Source organism: Pholis gunnellus (assembly GCF_910591455.1).
Source record: "Pholis gunnellus genome assembly, chromosome: 3".
Classification (NCBI taxonomy): domain Eukaryota; kingdom Metazoa; phylum Chordata; class Actinopteri; order Perciformes; family Pholidae; genus Pholis; species Pholis gunnellus.
This window is the reverse complement of record NC_136529.1, coordinates 22405268-22418461: the sequence shown is the minus strand read 5'-3', so window position 1 is coordinate 22418461 and position 13194 is coordinate 22405268.

Sequence of the window (13194 nt, the reverse complement as noted above, 5' to 3'; positions counted from 1 at the left end):
CGAGAACAACATCAACTTAATGATGATGGATGGAGAATGAGATTGTATCTCTGCTGCTGTTATTTTGTGTGAGGAAAGTGAAACTGCCAGAGATTGCTACACTGATATGTCTCCAAGGCACCTTCACTTGTTCAGTATCACTTGTGTGCTTTATGCTCTGTTTGCATAGTTCAGATTTTAGACACCTTCATGCGCTCTGTGTCGGTCAAGAAGCTGTACACTTCAACAGGTACGCTTTGGGCTTTGAGTGTTCAGGTGAAACAACACTAGTTATCCTGTCTAGATATTTATTGCCCCTGCCAGCTCGATCCCCTCAGAGGACCTCAAACACATGAGGGCTGCCGTGCAAACAGAGGAGCAACACACTAAACCCATTTGTCTGTTTCGCAAAGCACAGAGCCTGCTGACACACAACGTGTTCTGTCTGCAAGGAGCCCATGTGTGAGCCACATCCCTCAAAGGAGGCTCTCACAGTTTGGCCTCAGCACGGGGGGGGGGGGGGGGGGGGGGGGCTGAGGTGGCATACTGGCCTCTCTACAGGTTGGGTTGGCCGGCACCCCAGGACTTTCCCCTCTATCCCCAGACTAGTGCTGCTCCCTGCTGCCCCCTCTCCTCTGGTCTGACCCCCAGACCTGCCACCCTGCTGTCACCAGTGGGCCCAGGTGGCCAGATGGACACACGGTGAGGAAGCGGCATAAGGTGAACATATGCTGCCGAAAAAGAAGTGGACTGCTTTCACCACAAAGTCCATTTTCTTCATGTGTTGACAACAGATAGAAGATGTTGCGGCGATAAAACAACATGCATGGATGATTGGTGACGTTTTGCAGGATGGGATACACCAGGAGCTCAGATAGAGAGGCCTATAAAAACCAAACTATTCTCTCTCCTACACACTCTTTCAGCTTCTTTCCTCTCTTTTTCTCCCTTTCTCTCTGCAGGCCTGTCCTTGCTCACCCACTGAGTCGTCCTCCTTGCCGGCTGTCTCTGTGCTCTGCCCTTCCTGCCCCATCCCAGGAGCCTGTTCTCAGGCTTGGCGTACCAACCGGAGCCAGTCTCTGCTCGCTACCAGAGGGCCCACACACCCACCACATTCCTCCACCTTGTAGCCAGAGGGGAGGGCGAGGTGAAGATCAGTCCTAATGGATGGGACGGCCTGCCGTAATATTGCAGGATATTTTCTTCAGATCAGCAGGTATGAACTGCGCTTTGTGCCTGGGCCAGATATCATTAGGCTATGTGATATCTGTTAGACTCATTTTCCTGTGATGTCCTTCATAGGTCTGCCCTTTCAGAAGATGATCCATCTCTGGGGGGATCAGATGTGCTTTGCTTCGTATCAAAAATAAACCTGCAGCTTAGCAGAGTAAATGGAAAAAACAGTACAGGGGGAAAAGGAGACCTCTGGAGACACAGAAAGAGAGATAGAAAAAAAAAAGTCCTGACAAAAGCAGAAAGAGGGGATTATCTCCCCAGCTGTCTGTGCATCAGGAAGTCTCTCCCAGAGAGTCCACTCTGACCGGCCTGATCACAGAGGCAGGACAGGAAGTCCCACCAGAAGAAAAGGAAGTGAGCACCAGCTACAGGAAGTGAGTTTTTGCAGCTTCGGCTCCACAAAGTCTGGACCCCGAAGGGAGGGGAGGGGGGAGGAGGAGGAAGGGAGGCAGCCCAGCTGAACACCAGAGTGTGAGAGAGGAGGAAAAGAGAGGGAAAGACACACAGAGGGAGGGAGAGACAAGTTAGGGCGTAGTGACGGTAGTGACAGCTGTCTCCATGCCGCCAGCTGTGTGTCATTTAGTGAGTGCTTATAAAAATGAGCCTGGCACCAGGGAGCGATGTGCCTGATGCTGTGGCGCCAGGCGCTCCGCTTCAAATGACACTGGGTGCCACCACTGACTTCCTCTCAACCTACACACACACACACACACACACACACACACATATATCTGCACACAAATGAAAGAGCACAACAAGTCCAATTGAGCACAAGTAAATGCAGGCTTGTGTTTGTGAGAGGCGTGTTTTCGGCTTCTTGATATCCTCTGCAATCTCCTACAATAGAAAATTGAAATGTATTGTTCCACAAGTCATCTAATCACACAATGCTGTGATTCAACACTATCACGGCAAAGCCGAGTACGTCAGGGCAAACAGATTAGTGGCTCACCCCCACCGCTCACATACCCACCTGTGTTCACACATTTTCTGCCTAAGCCCGGCGTTTTGCATGTAAATAGTGTGTCGCTGTGCTGAGGAGGTGCTAACTTCCTCTGTGCTGCACCTGGCCGACTGCTCATCTGCATAAAGAGAGAGGGGGGGAGGAGTGGAGGAGAGCTGCAAGGGCAGAGAGAGAAAGAGGGGGAACATCAGAGGTGTTAATGGGTTAAAACCTGGTAATTGGGGGGTACTTAGTCAACTATTGTCATCCTGATGCCCGAGGGACAACAGATGAAGCCTCATTTGGATTTCTTAGAGTTCTCATGTCACTTGGAGCGCCGATTCCTTTTAACTCATACAAGTTACTGTCGTTTCTTCCAGTATTTTTTTCACCTCATGCCAATGAAACACTTTTTAACTATTCCAGTACCTTTTAGTGTTTGCGCTTCACATTTTATATGGTATTCTAGTGTTTTAGGTGACTTATGCATCTGTTTTGTGGGATCAATAAAGTCGATCTTAATCCTTTATCCTAAAAAACATTTCCATTATGAACAGACTGGATGCCATGTATATATTTTCAGCATACGATATTTTTACCAGCGTCCATGCCATAAACATGCAGTCGTAAAATCCCAGCCAGTCTTGAAACCACATCTTAAAATGTGCCCTTTGAGATCTCTCCTGATTTCTCAGAGGCCGCTCATGCGGAAAGGCAGAACATTGAATGACGAATAATAAGAACGCACAGTTTGACTTCGCACAAAACACAGATACGTTGTCGTGTTTCGGCACAGCCAGTGGGCCGCTTGCCTTCGTGTCCTGCTTGTCCTTTACATCCATCCTGTTCATTTTTTCCGCGATGAATGATAAAGCAGAGAACTTTGTGTTGTTTTTTTTGCCACCAGAGGCTATCAGGGCCTTCCAGCAGTATAGTATCTACCAGGGCCCCATCAAGGTCAGGCCGCAGTTCATCCAAAAACCCTTCAGGCTCGCAACTGCTTTTCAGATTGGACTCTGGCGTCTTGGAGTCAGCACGAGACACACAGTCATAACATTTGCGTTGGAGTCCTCCAACAGACATAATTCAGCACAGCTTTAAAAGCAAAAGCTGATAATATTCAAAATGACCGCTGTCATCATACTCATGAGAGTGAGCACTCTGGCTCGGGGCCAGCCGAATCGCTGCTCTATATTTGGTCATTTCTCCCGGCTTAAAATGACTCCACCGATGCAATTTCAGCCCGGGCCCATGTGTTGTTTCAGTCTCATTTTCAGTAAACTCTGTGATCACCTTGCCTCTGCGTTCCACAGGCCTTTCACTGGGAGCACAAAGAGAGAGAGGGGCGTTAGTCCACAAGAAAAGCCCAGCTTTGGCTTCTTAAATAAAGCAGAGGTTTAGCTCTTTCACTTCCACTGCATTGTTATGCTAAGGACCAGCTTGGGAATAAGAGTGAACCATTAGCATCTGAAGAAGAGCCAACATCTGAGGGAAACATGTCTTTAAGGCCCCAAAGAAAAGAATCCATGCTGTCTCTCCCTCTCATTTTCTCATTCTCTAACTCACTCACTTGTTCCTCGACTCAACTCTCATTCCTCGCCATTCGAAGGCCCATTCTCTTCCCTTTCAGTTTCTCCTGCTGGCTCTTTTGGCGCGAAGAGGGATAAGAAGTGTATATATATATGTGTGTGTGTGTGTGTGTGTGTGTGGGTGGAGAGGGGGATTAGGAATTGAAATAATCAATGAATATAGTTCTTACCAGATACTATGCATCTATACCAAAGATGTTATATTCATTAAAGGTCTATTATTAAAGACACCACCTACTTAACTGATGTACCCAAGAGAATGTGAGCTTACTTGAAGATGTTACTTAAAGTTTACAAATTGAACATATTTTACAAAATCATCTCAAAGTGAATGTCTTAACCGATGCAGGTTACAGGTTATTATTTGAAAATTGTAATACTTCAGCCAATATGTGTTGATACAAACACTTTACTGATATATTAGTTCATGGAACATAAACATGTTGCTTGGTTTCGAGTTAAAGCTTTAGGCTACAACTTAACCTTATTTATGGTAGTTTTCATTGTTTTTGTCAGGTGATCACTGGAACCACAGTTGAGACACTTTTAAAGCACTCTTCAGAGCACTCAGCAGGTTATAATGTTCTTTGGGATCAGGTTTTTTACGAGCGAGTCGGTTGAAGGAAACTCAAAAACTTTGCATGTTGGTGCGAGACAGCTGAAGAACAGGAATCTGATGCCAACAAGTACTACAAGTACTGAGCCGATACCTGTTTTTGGTATACCTCACTGCAAGGCAGTCATTGGAGTATTTCATTATTTATTTCAGGTAGCATGAGTCCAGGGATTACTTGGTTGCTGTGGCTGAATGAATGTAACTGACGATAGAAACAGAATTCTATAAGGATATTGACAAAAAAATTTAATTTAGCTCAGATCCGACGCATTGGATTGGTGCATCCCTACTGAATTCACAGTTCACAAACAAGGAACAAGTAAAAAAGTTGCTATTCTAGTTTAGCTGAGAGCAGGGTAGTTGAATATACAATCCCTATGGCATTTAGTTTCTGCATTGAAGTGCATTACCATGGAACGACAACAAAGCTTTGACAAAACCAAAGCCTCACAGATGCCAAGTCTCACGTGAGCGCAGCCTAATCTACCCGGAACAATCATGTTACCTGGATAATTGAACATGGCATCATTGCGGCATCCAAGTGCGAAAGCGGCTTTAGTTTCCTCACTGCTGTGAGCTGGGTTTTTTTTTTTGTAAACAGCCTGAACGCTGGCTGTGTTGCTCCTGCAGAGATGGAGACGGTCAGGGGGCCAGCTGTGGGCACACACACACAGACACACACACAGACCCACACACGCACACGCACACACACACACACACCCACACGTCATCCTGGGTGTGATCACCACCCCTGGGTCACAACTAGCCGTGGAGTTGACCGAACTGTAGCGCGAGAGTGATACTGTACAGATAAGGGATAAACAAACACACTGTAGGGCAAAAAGCATGAACCAAAACCTAGAAATGCTGAGTCACTGGAGTTCTGCGGACTGTTATGTTCCCAGCTCGGTGTTGACATCGAAGGGAGGAGTGATGAGCTGAGTGGTTACAACAACACCGTCACCAGCAGCACTGTGAAGCCTACTGTCTGTCTGATAAACACATGACTCTGACAGGGCTTTTTGGTCAAGCCCTTCTGGCCGTCTAAAGTCTTAGTGAAGCACAAAACCGTTCGGCGAAGAAAAGAATGACTAAGTCGTGCACCTGCCTCTCTTTCAGGGTAACACAGCCAGCACACTGACAGGAGGGAAGGGGGTGAGAGGGTTGTATGAAGAAAGAAAAAAAAAGGAATTTCCAAGGACAGGGAAGATGTTGTGAAATCATATTGCGCATGTGGCCCGCACAGCTGCAGAGGGAGTGAATCGCTCCATGTGTAACAGCATGAATCACCAGAAAAGTTTCCTCAGAAGTCAGTTCATGCTTTTGGCTCTCTTTCTCTCTTTCTCTCTCTCTCTCTCTATTTCTCTCTCTCTCTCTCTCTCTCCCCGTACCTCTCACTCCCTCTCACACACTCCTCTCTCTCCTCTGTTTTCCATACCTCGCCTTGTTTATCACAGGTGCAAGCAGTGAAGTAAGCTGACTAGATTATCCACATATGCAATCTATGATCACACCCCGATCTCACAGCAGTGTGCGCACACACACAACAACACACACCTCAGTATCACAATGAACAATGCTGAAGGCATCCAAAGTCTCTTCATCAGCATGAGATCATGTGGCACATATAACCCACATCGCTCACACACTTCCTCCCCCCCCCCCCCCCCCCGCACTCTAACGCAGGTGGCTGACTGCAGCAGCCGGAGCAGCATTCCTGCTCGGATGTTAAGTGACATCTCCTCTGTAGAAGTGTCCTCATCCAGGAAAATGAGATGACTCACAAGCTTTTTTACCTCACATGGATCTCGTTGAGATTTCCTTTTTTTTTTAATGTCTGGAATGCTTATGGGGGCTGCTTTGGGTCAGTGCACCTACAGCATATTGCTGCAGATGTCTTATTTTTATTGTTAGCGTTTTGGCTGCTGCAGCTCACAAAAGGCCTGGTCACGTCAGCATTTAAATGGCAAAATTTGGGGCCAAAAATCAATAAATCTTAGAAAAGTAAATCAACTTTAAGCTGTTGACCAATAGCAAGCCACTTTGACAGTGTTGACTTTTGAGGAAATGGAGGGCTAGATGGTCCAAAAAGGAGTAAGCTATCATTTACTATTAGCTGTGTTTAAACATCAACTTTTTACTTAGTGTCATAAACTTCTCCACAAAAAAAGGAATGTTTTTTTCAGACAGATATGAGACAGGAGTCAAATATATCTTTTGAATAATCTGTGTCAATGTATTTTCCCATTAGCAACCAAGCTAACAAGCTTAAAGGGCTTTTATCCACCTACGATAACCCTTATTGTGTGAAATGATGTACAGCCTGAGGACAAACTATTGTGACTGAGCTGTGCTAGCATGTTACTTGCTAGCTAGCTTAGAAGTTAGCGTGCCAGCTACAGTAGTTCTCCAGCTAGCCCTGCCAAAAAGTCATCAAAATTCCTAAGAAGGGCACAGCGACATATTTCTTATGAATTTTGCTGCGTCACGCTCTAAAGTGACTGGGCTTTAAACGTGATTGTTCAGGAAAGAGTTGGCCTCCAAAGAGAAACAGTGTGTTGAAAGGAGGAGCGACCTCATGAAGTGGAGAGGCTGCCGACATCTTTATCCGTCAAAGCTTTGGCTCTGATGCTAAATTGACAGCTTTAGAATGTGTCTTTAATGCTAATTCAATAGCTAAATCCACCCCGAGCCGGGCTAGCTGTAGTGCCCTGTAGGGCAGCAGTGTTATCCAGGGTCCCTAAGGACTGTCCAGTGCTGCTCTGTGTGGTCTAGCCCCCCCAGGAGAGGGCTGGGGCTGGGGGGCTTCGGGCCTCTGCCTCCCTCTCCTCCTTGTCCTCCTTTGATATCAGGAGTGCTGGAATGGAGGAGCAGAAATGGAAGGGAGAGAGGGGGGGGGGGGGGTCTCCCTAGTTGCCAAGCGAACGCCATATGGGCAGCTCACTGGTGTTACTGGGGGCCCGGGGCAGTTCCCAGAATTCACATGATAATGAAGCCCGGGGCCATTCACAGTGCTGGCCTAAAGCTGGGCCTAAGAGCTTTTGATAGCCCCCAGCAGCCTGTAGGCCTGCCCACCCCGGGCCCAGCCAGCTTTCCTGCCAGGCCCAAACCACCTGTTTGATTTTCCCAGGGCCCTACCACAGCGGAGGGAGAGGAGAGAAAGAGGGAGCAGAGAGGAGGAGGGGAGGGGCAGCAAAGGAATGTCTCCCTCTTATTTTGTCACTGAGTGTGTACTTCCCATTCACTTCCTCTTTATAATCCTCCGGCCCTCCCCTCACGTGCACACACGCATACACACTGTTGCATAGACACAGGCGCGCACGCGAACACATGCACCCGAGTGTAACCTAGATGCACATACGCACACACCCCTGCTGACCCGCACACAGGCTCTTTCGCCTTTTGTTAAACCCCCTGAAACAATCCCAGGGAGAAGAATGACGTTTAAAAGTAGGGCACCTTCTGCTGCATCGAAGTTTCACACAAGCAGATTCCTGGAAGTGGGCCCTGGGTTAAAAGCAGGGCACTTGTCTTAGATGTTTGTCTCTCGATTCTACATGGGAACCAGGGGAGGGTCCATCCTGGGCGGCTGGGGGGAACTGGTAGTGGAGGGACCTGGGGGGGGTTGGATAAGAGGTTGATGGAGACTGGTGTGGGTGAGAGGAGGGAACAGGGAATGGCGCTTGTGGCTCTTGCGGGGGGTCGATGCATGTTTACAAGAAGGGCACATTCCTCTATCGTGAGAATGGCTGGTCGATGCACAGCAATAACACCGGGACAACAGACAGGGCAGATGGCCCCCAGGCCTCACTTACTGTAGCCACAGCACATGAAAACAAACGTTCAATCCTTGCTTGTTGCGTTGTCAAACAATCAAAGGTTGAGTGGTGGAGCAATATGAATGTCGGGTCTGTTTAATTTAGCTATGGGGCCTAAAATGACATTTACATACAACCCGCTGACTGAATGAGTGCTCTCTAATCCGACAAGAATTTCTGGTAGAATATTTCCTGTTGGGAAATCATGTGATGTGATCACAGCAGCAAAACAAACACACACACACACACACACACACACACACATACACAGGGTGCACAGGTGTGCAGATGTGACGCTGTGTACTCTGCAGCCAACTCTAGTTTGTGGTGTTAGAGGCGGGGCAGCGTTCCAACAGTTTAACCTGAAATGCTACCTTGCTGGGGGCTAAACACCTGCGTTGCACTCACAGCAAGAGAGAGAAAAGGTAAGAGAGGATGGGGGTGGAGGGGGTTTACACCTGAGATGCCTGTGTTTACCCCCAACCCTTACCGAAACAGGGTCTCTGGTTACTGTTCTTAGAGCTGTTCTTTTAACACATTATTCAGGTCAGGTGGGACATCTGCATAGAAAACATCACAATAAGTCTGTGCTGCAGCCCTATTGACTGTGACAAGAATACACGCACCTACACCTGTTGCACCTGCACTGCCTTCTGTAGGGCGCATGAATGGATAGCCAGATTCCCACACCCAAGAAAATTAACTTCCTCTCGCTGTTGTGCCCCCTATACAGCTTTCATATAAAGAAACAACAAACAAGGGGCGAAACTTGAGCAGGCTCAGATCACAGCTGAACCAGCAGAGGCTGTTAAGGTGGGACTTTAGTGTCAAGAGCATCAGGAGAGAGAAACAAAAACTCCCCGAGGCCCAAATAACTTGATTATACCCGCTCCACAATCAAAACAAAAGTGGCAGGCCCAATCTGTTCACTGTCAATGGCGGCTCTCATTTGTCAAGCCCATCCAAGAGGTTGGTTCTCAGGCGACTCGCACAATGCCCAGTGACAAACAGGAGGGCTCTCCTTTTAGCCCTGCCTGCCACCGGGAAGCCCATCTGAAGTATTAATCTTTGGGTGGAAGAGTGGAGGAGAGGGCTCAGCCTGGCCCAGCCATTGTCCCCAGGCCTGGGCCCTCTGAATGGGGCTTTGTCAGCTCCCCAGCTGCCACTGTCCATGCTCCATCTTTGGGCTTTGGCTCCCATGTCCCCTGGCCGTGCTGACTGGACGCCTCTGTGCAGCTGTGGGGATGTGCGGGTTTGTGTGTGTGTGTGTGTGTGTGTGTGTGCGTGTGTGTGTGGGATGGAGAGAGAGGTCAGGTGACAGACCATTCCTCTCACACAGACACACACTGGCGTGGCCCTACGTGGTCATTTCAAAGTAGTGCATTCTGTTACCATGGAATCATAAAACAACCGGAATGAGTCCCCGCCTTTAATACGTCAGTTCAGTTTCTTAACACAAGTTCTATTGGGGAATATAAAAAAATGGGTATTTATCTCCGTGGCTCTTGATTTCATTGCTCTTTTTATCGATTTGATTGAATCACGGGAACACTCTCAGGGGAATTTGCTGGTGACCTCTCACCTCTCACCCTTTTATGTTGGGTGTTGATGATGACAACCTGGGCTTGATTTCATACACTTGATTAACTCAACTAAATGTCTTCATTAAATGATATATGCGTATATATATATATATATATATATATATACATCCAGTCCAACAAGGCTGTCTGGGGTGTAAATAAGTAAACCCTGGTGATAGACAATGCTGGAGCTGATCTCATGGTTCCCCAGGAGCAGTTATTTGTTTGTCCCTCATCTCCCTCCTATAGTAGGGGGCAGCTGGCCAGCAGCATTCAGGCTTGTCCCCCATGGGCATCCTCTGGCCACCAGCTGGGAACAGCTGGTCCCCCCTTCTGCTACCAGTGGACCCTGGGCCCTGCTGGAAGTCCTGGAAAGGAGAAGGCCTCATAGGATCTGACAAACAGGCCGCATTCACTCGTAGACAGGTTCTGCTAATGAAGAGGCCTCATTAGGCCACATTTACAGTTTCTATAGAGGTGCACCTATTGTTCGGTCCAAGAGGGAAGCAATAACCCTGGGGCTCCTCAGAACAATGGAGCACCTCATCAGGTTGCGTTGCCAGTTTCACAGTTGCCTCAGCGCAGAGTCAGATGCAACTCACCGACCATCCCCTGTGTGATGTCAGCGGCAAACTGTTGCTAAAGTGAAAGAAGTAGAGGGAGGGGCGAGGTGGGGTTGTGAAATAGTTGCTAGTGGTGGTGTGTGTGTGTGTGTGTGTGTGTGTGTGGGGGGGGGGGGGGGGGGGGTTGATGACCAGTGGACGGAAAAGAGACTCTGGCGTTATTAGATTTGCAACAAGCCGTAACACTGTCTCCCATTGTGCATCCCTCCACCCCTGCCCTCCCCCAAGCCCCTGACTGTAAAGAACACTACCCAGGATCCCCTCCTCCTCCTCCCTCTCACCCCCTCCTCACCCAGCCTCACCCCAGCTCCCCCCACCCCCCATCCCCCATCCCCCCCCAACTAAAGCTCTCTCTCCAGGCAATTGCCACTGGAGTGGAAAGTATTCCAGAGCACAATGCCTATGCTCTCAATGGGTGCTTTAGCATGCCACCAGTGCGCTGTCACCAGCAGATGGGGAGCTAATTAGAAGCCATTAAAGGGCTTTGATAGTGTGTGTGGGAACCAGGCGGAGGGAGATGGCCACAGGGGTGTAAAGGAGGGGTGAGCTCTGGGTCCGGTGAATGCACACACATACACATAAACGCACGAGAGAGAAAGAGATAGAGAGAGACCAAGCTGTCCCTGCGAGTCCTCCCGGGCCAAGGACACAGAGCAGAGGACACCTGTGGGGCTTCAAGGATCTCTATCCGATGGAGATAGTGTTCCTGTAACTTGCCCCTGGCTTTCAGGGAAGGGCATCTATCCACCCACCCAGTCTGCTGCCTGCACACAGGAAAAACACCAAACAGGCGGCGAAGGCTCCAGCCGGTCTGTGCTGCTGATGACACATCTCTGAACCAGGACTCCCACAGGAAGTGACTCCCAACCACCGGTCCTCAGTCATTACAGAGGCTGGGCGGCCCAGGGAGGTGCCAGGCCACGGCGGGGACATACCAGGAATCCAGGGCAGAAAACATACACAACGCACACCCACAGAAGCCGTGACACACACAGTATACAAAACCTCCCATTTAGCGCAAACTTCCTCCACCTGTAGCTGTGATTGATGAGTCCCGAACGTCCACCAGTCAATCATCACTCAGCTGTGAATAGAGATGTGACGCTGTGGTGTGGCAAACGTTTTTGTATCCGACACCGCAATCACCCCTCCCAGCCCTGTGTGAGCCTCTCCACACACCTGCACACAGGTGTGATCATTATCAAGCAAACAGGAAGAGCGTGACAGGGAACTGGAAACTAATCCCACAGCTGCGAGGAGATGGCCCATGTGTGTGTGTGTGTGTGTGTGTGTGTATGTGTGTATGTGAGTAAAAATTGTTGAAAACTTGCATGTCGAGCTCTCCTCTCATAATCAAATTCCTGAACATTTCTTTTCATCAGTGCCTCTCAATAATCATGCTGAAGTGAAATCCTCCATCTAAGAAAACCATTTATCCTCCTCTACCATTATTGTGCTTCGGTCACTTTCATGTTTCAGGAAGTAGTAAGCACACTACTTATTGTCCCCGCAGCAATAATAACAGCAGCAGAAGTGTGAAAGCATTGCTGGAATTTCCTCTGAGTGAATTCCTGCACCAGCTTCCTGTAAGTGTGCTTTTGTAGATCTATTTGCTGTGGCGATAAAGAGGGCGTATCAGCTAATAACGTTTCCTCTCCCCCAAATGGAACAATTTATCCTGAAAAAAACGCTACTGGGAAACATGTTTGTGTGCTGGAACAAATATAGCACAATGTCCTGAACAAAAGAAAGACAAGTGTTGCCTTTTCTGCATGCAGGACGTTGCAACAGCACTGTCACAAACAGTAGCCTGTCGCAGCAATAAAATAGCAAGTGATAATCGGCTCACATGTAATGAGTCCGCTGGGAGGTGAATTCTGTGTCAGCGATGGAGGAGGGAAAGGGGAGCTGGGAAAGGGCACTGCCATTCTGTCAGTTAAAATCAGGAGCTAATATGTTTCACTTTTCTTTCCCCTCCTCTGCCTCTTCCCTCTGTCTTCCCTCTCCCCTCGCCTTGATGTGCTGTAAACAGGCTAAAAAGGGCCCAGCTGTGTGGAGTTATTGTTGGTGTCAGTAGGAAGTGCTGATAGCTTTTGCAGCTGAACAAAAGCTGGATGAGGGGAGTGGAGGGGCGCTCCAGACACTGTGGCTCCAGCCTAGATTCTCTCCCACAATCCCTGCACCGCACTCCCATTGTTCTGCCCAACCGGCCCCCCCTCCCCCCTCTCCCCTCTCCGCCCTGTCAGCTGCGACCTAGGACAGAGGGCAAAAAAAGAGAAAGAGAAAAAAAAAAGAAAGTTTCTTAAAAAGTTTTTACAGGCTTCTGCGACAGAGAGAAGAAACGAGCCCGGTGGTAGTTAACTTTGTTACAAGACAGCGAAGCAATACCGAAGTTATCTTGGGTCTGGTACAACATCTGTGCCGATATAAGAAAGGGGCTCTTTAAATGGCATTTGTATTAAAATGTGAAGAGAACAAGCTGTTTTGAAGTCCCTCAATATGCAAATGATTTTAAAACGTGATGGAAAACTGTGCAGCGTGTCAGCTCAATACCTAGAATATTAATGATACTCTATATACTAAATCTAAAATGTGCAAAAACATGCATTTATTAACTGGTATGTTTCTGATCCTAAATGCAAGACTTAGTTTATAAGCATAACATATGGTCTTACACTGTGGTGGAATGTTGCTAATTTACTCAAGTAATGTGCTTAGTTACAATTTTTTAGGTTCTTAAACTTTACTTAATTATTTCTATTTTATGCTACTTTATACTTCTATCTTCAATAGATTTCAGAGGACGA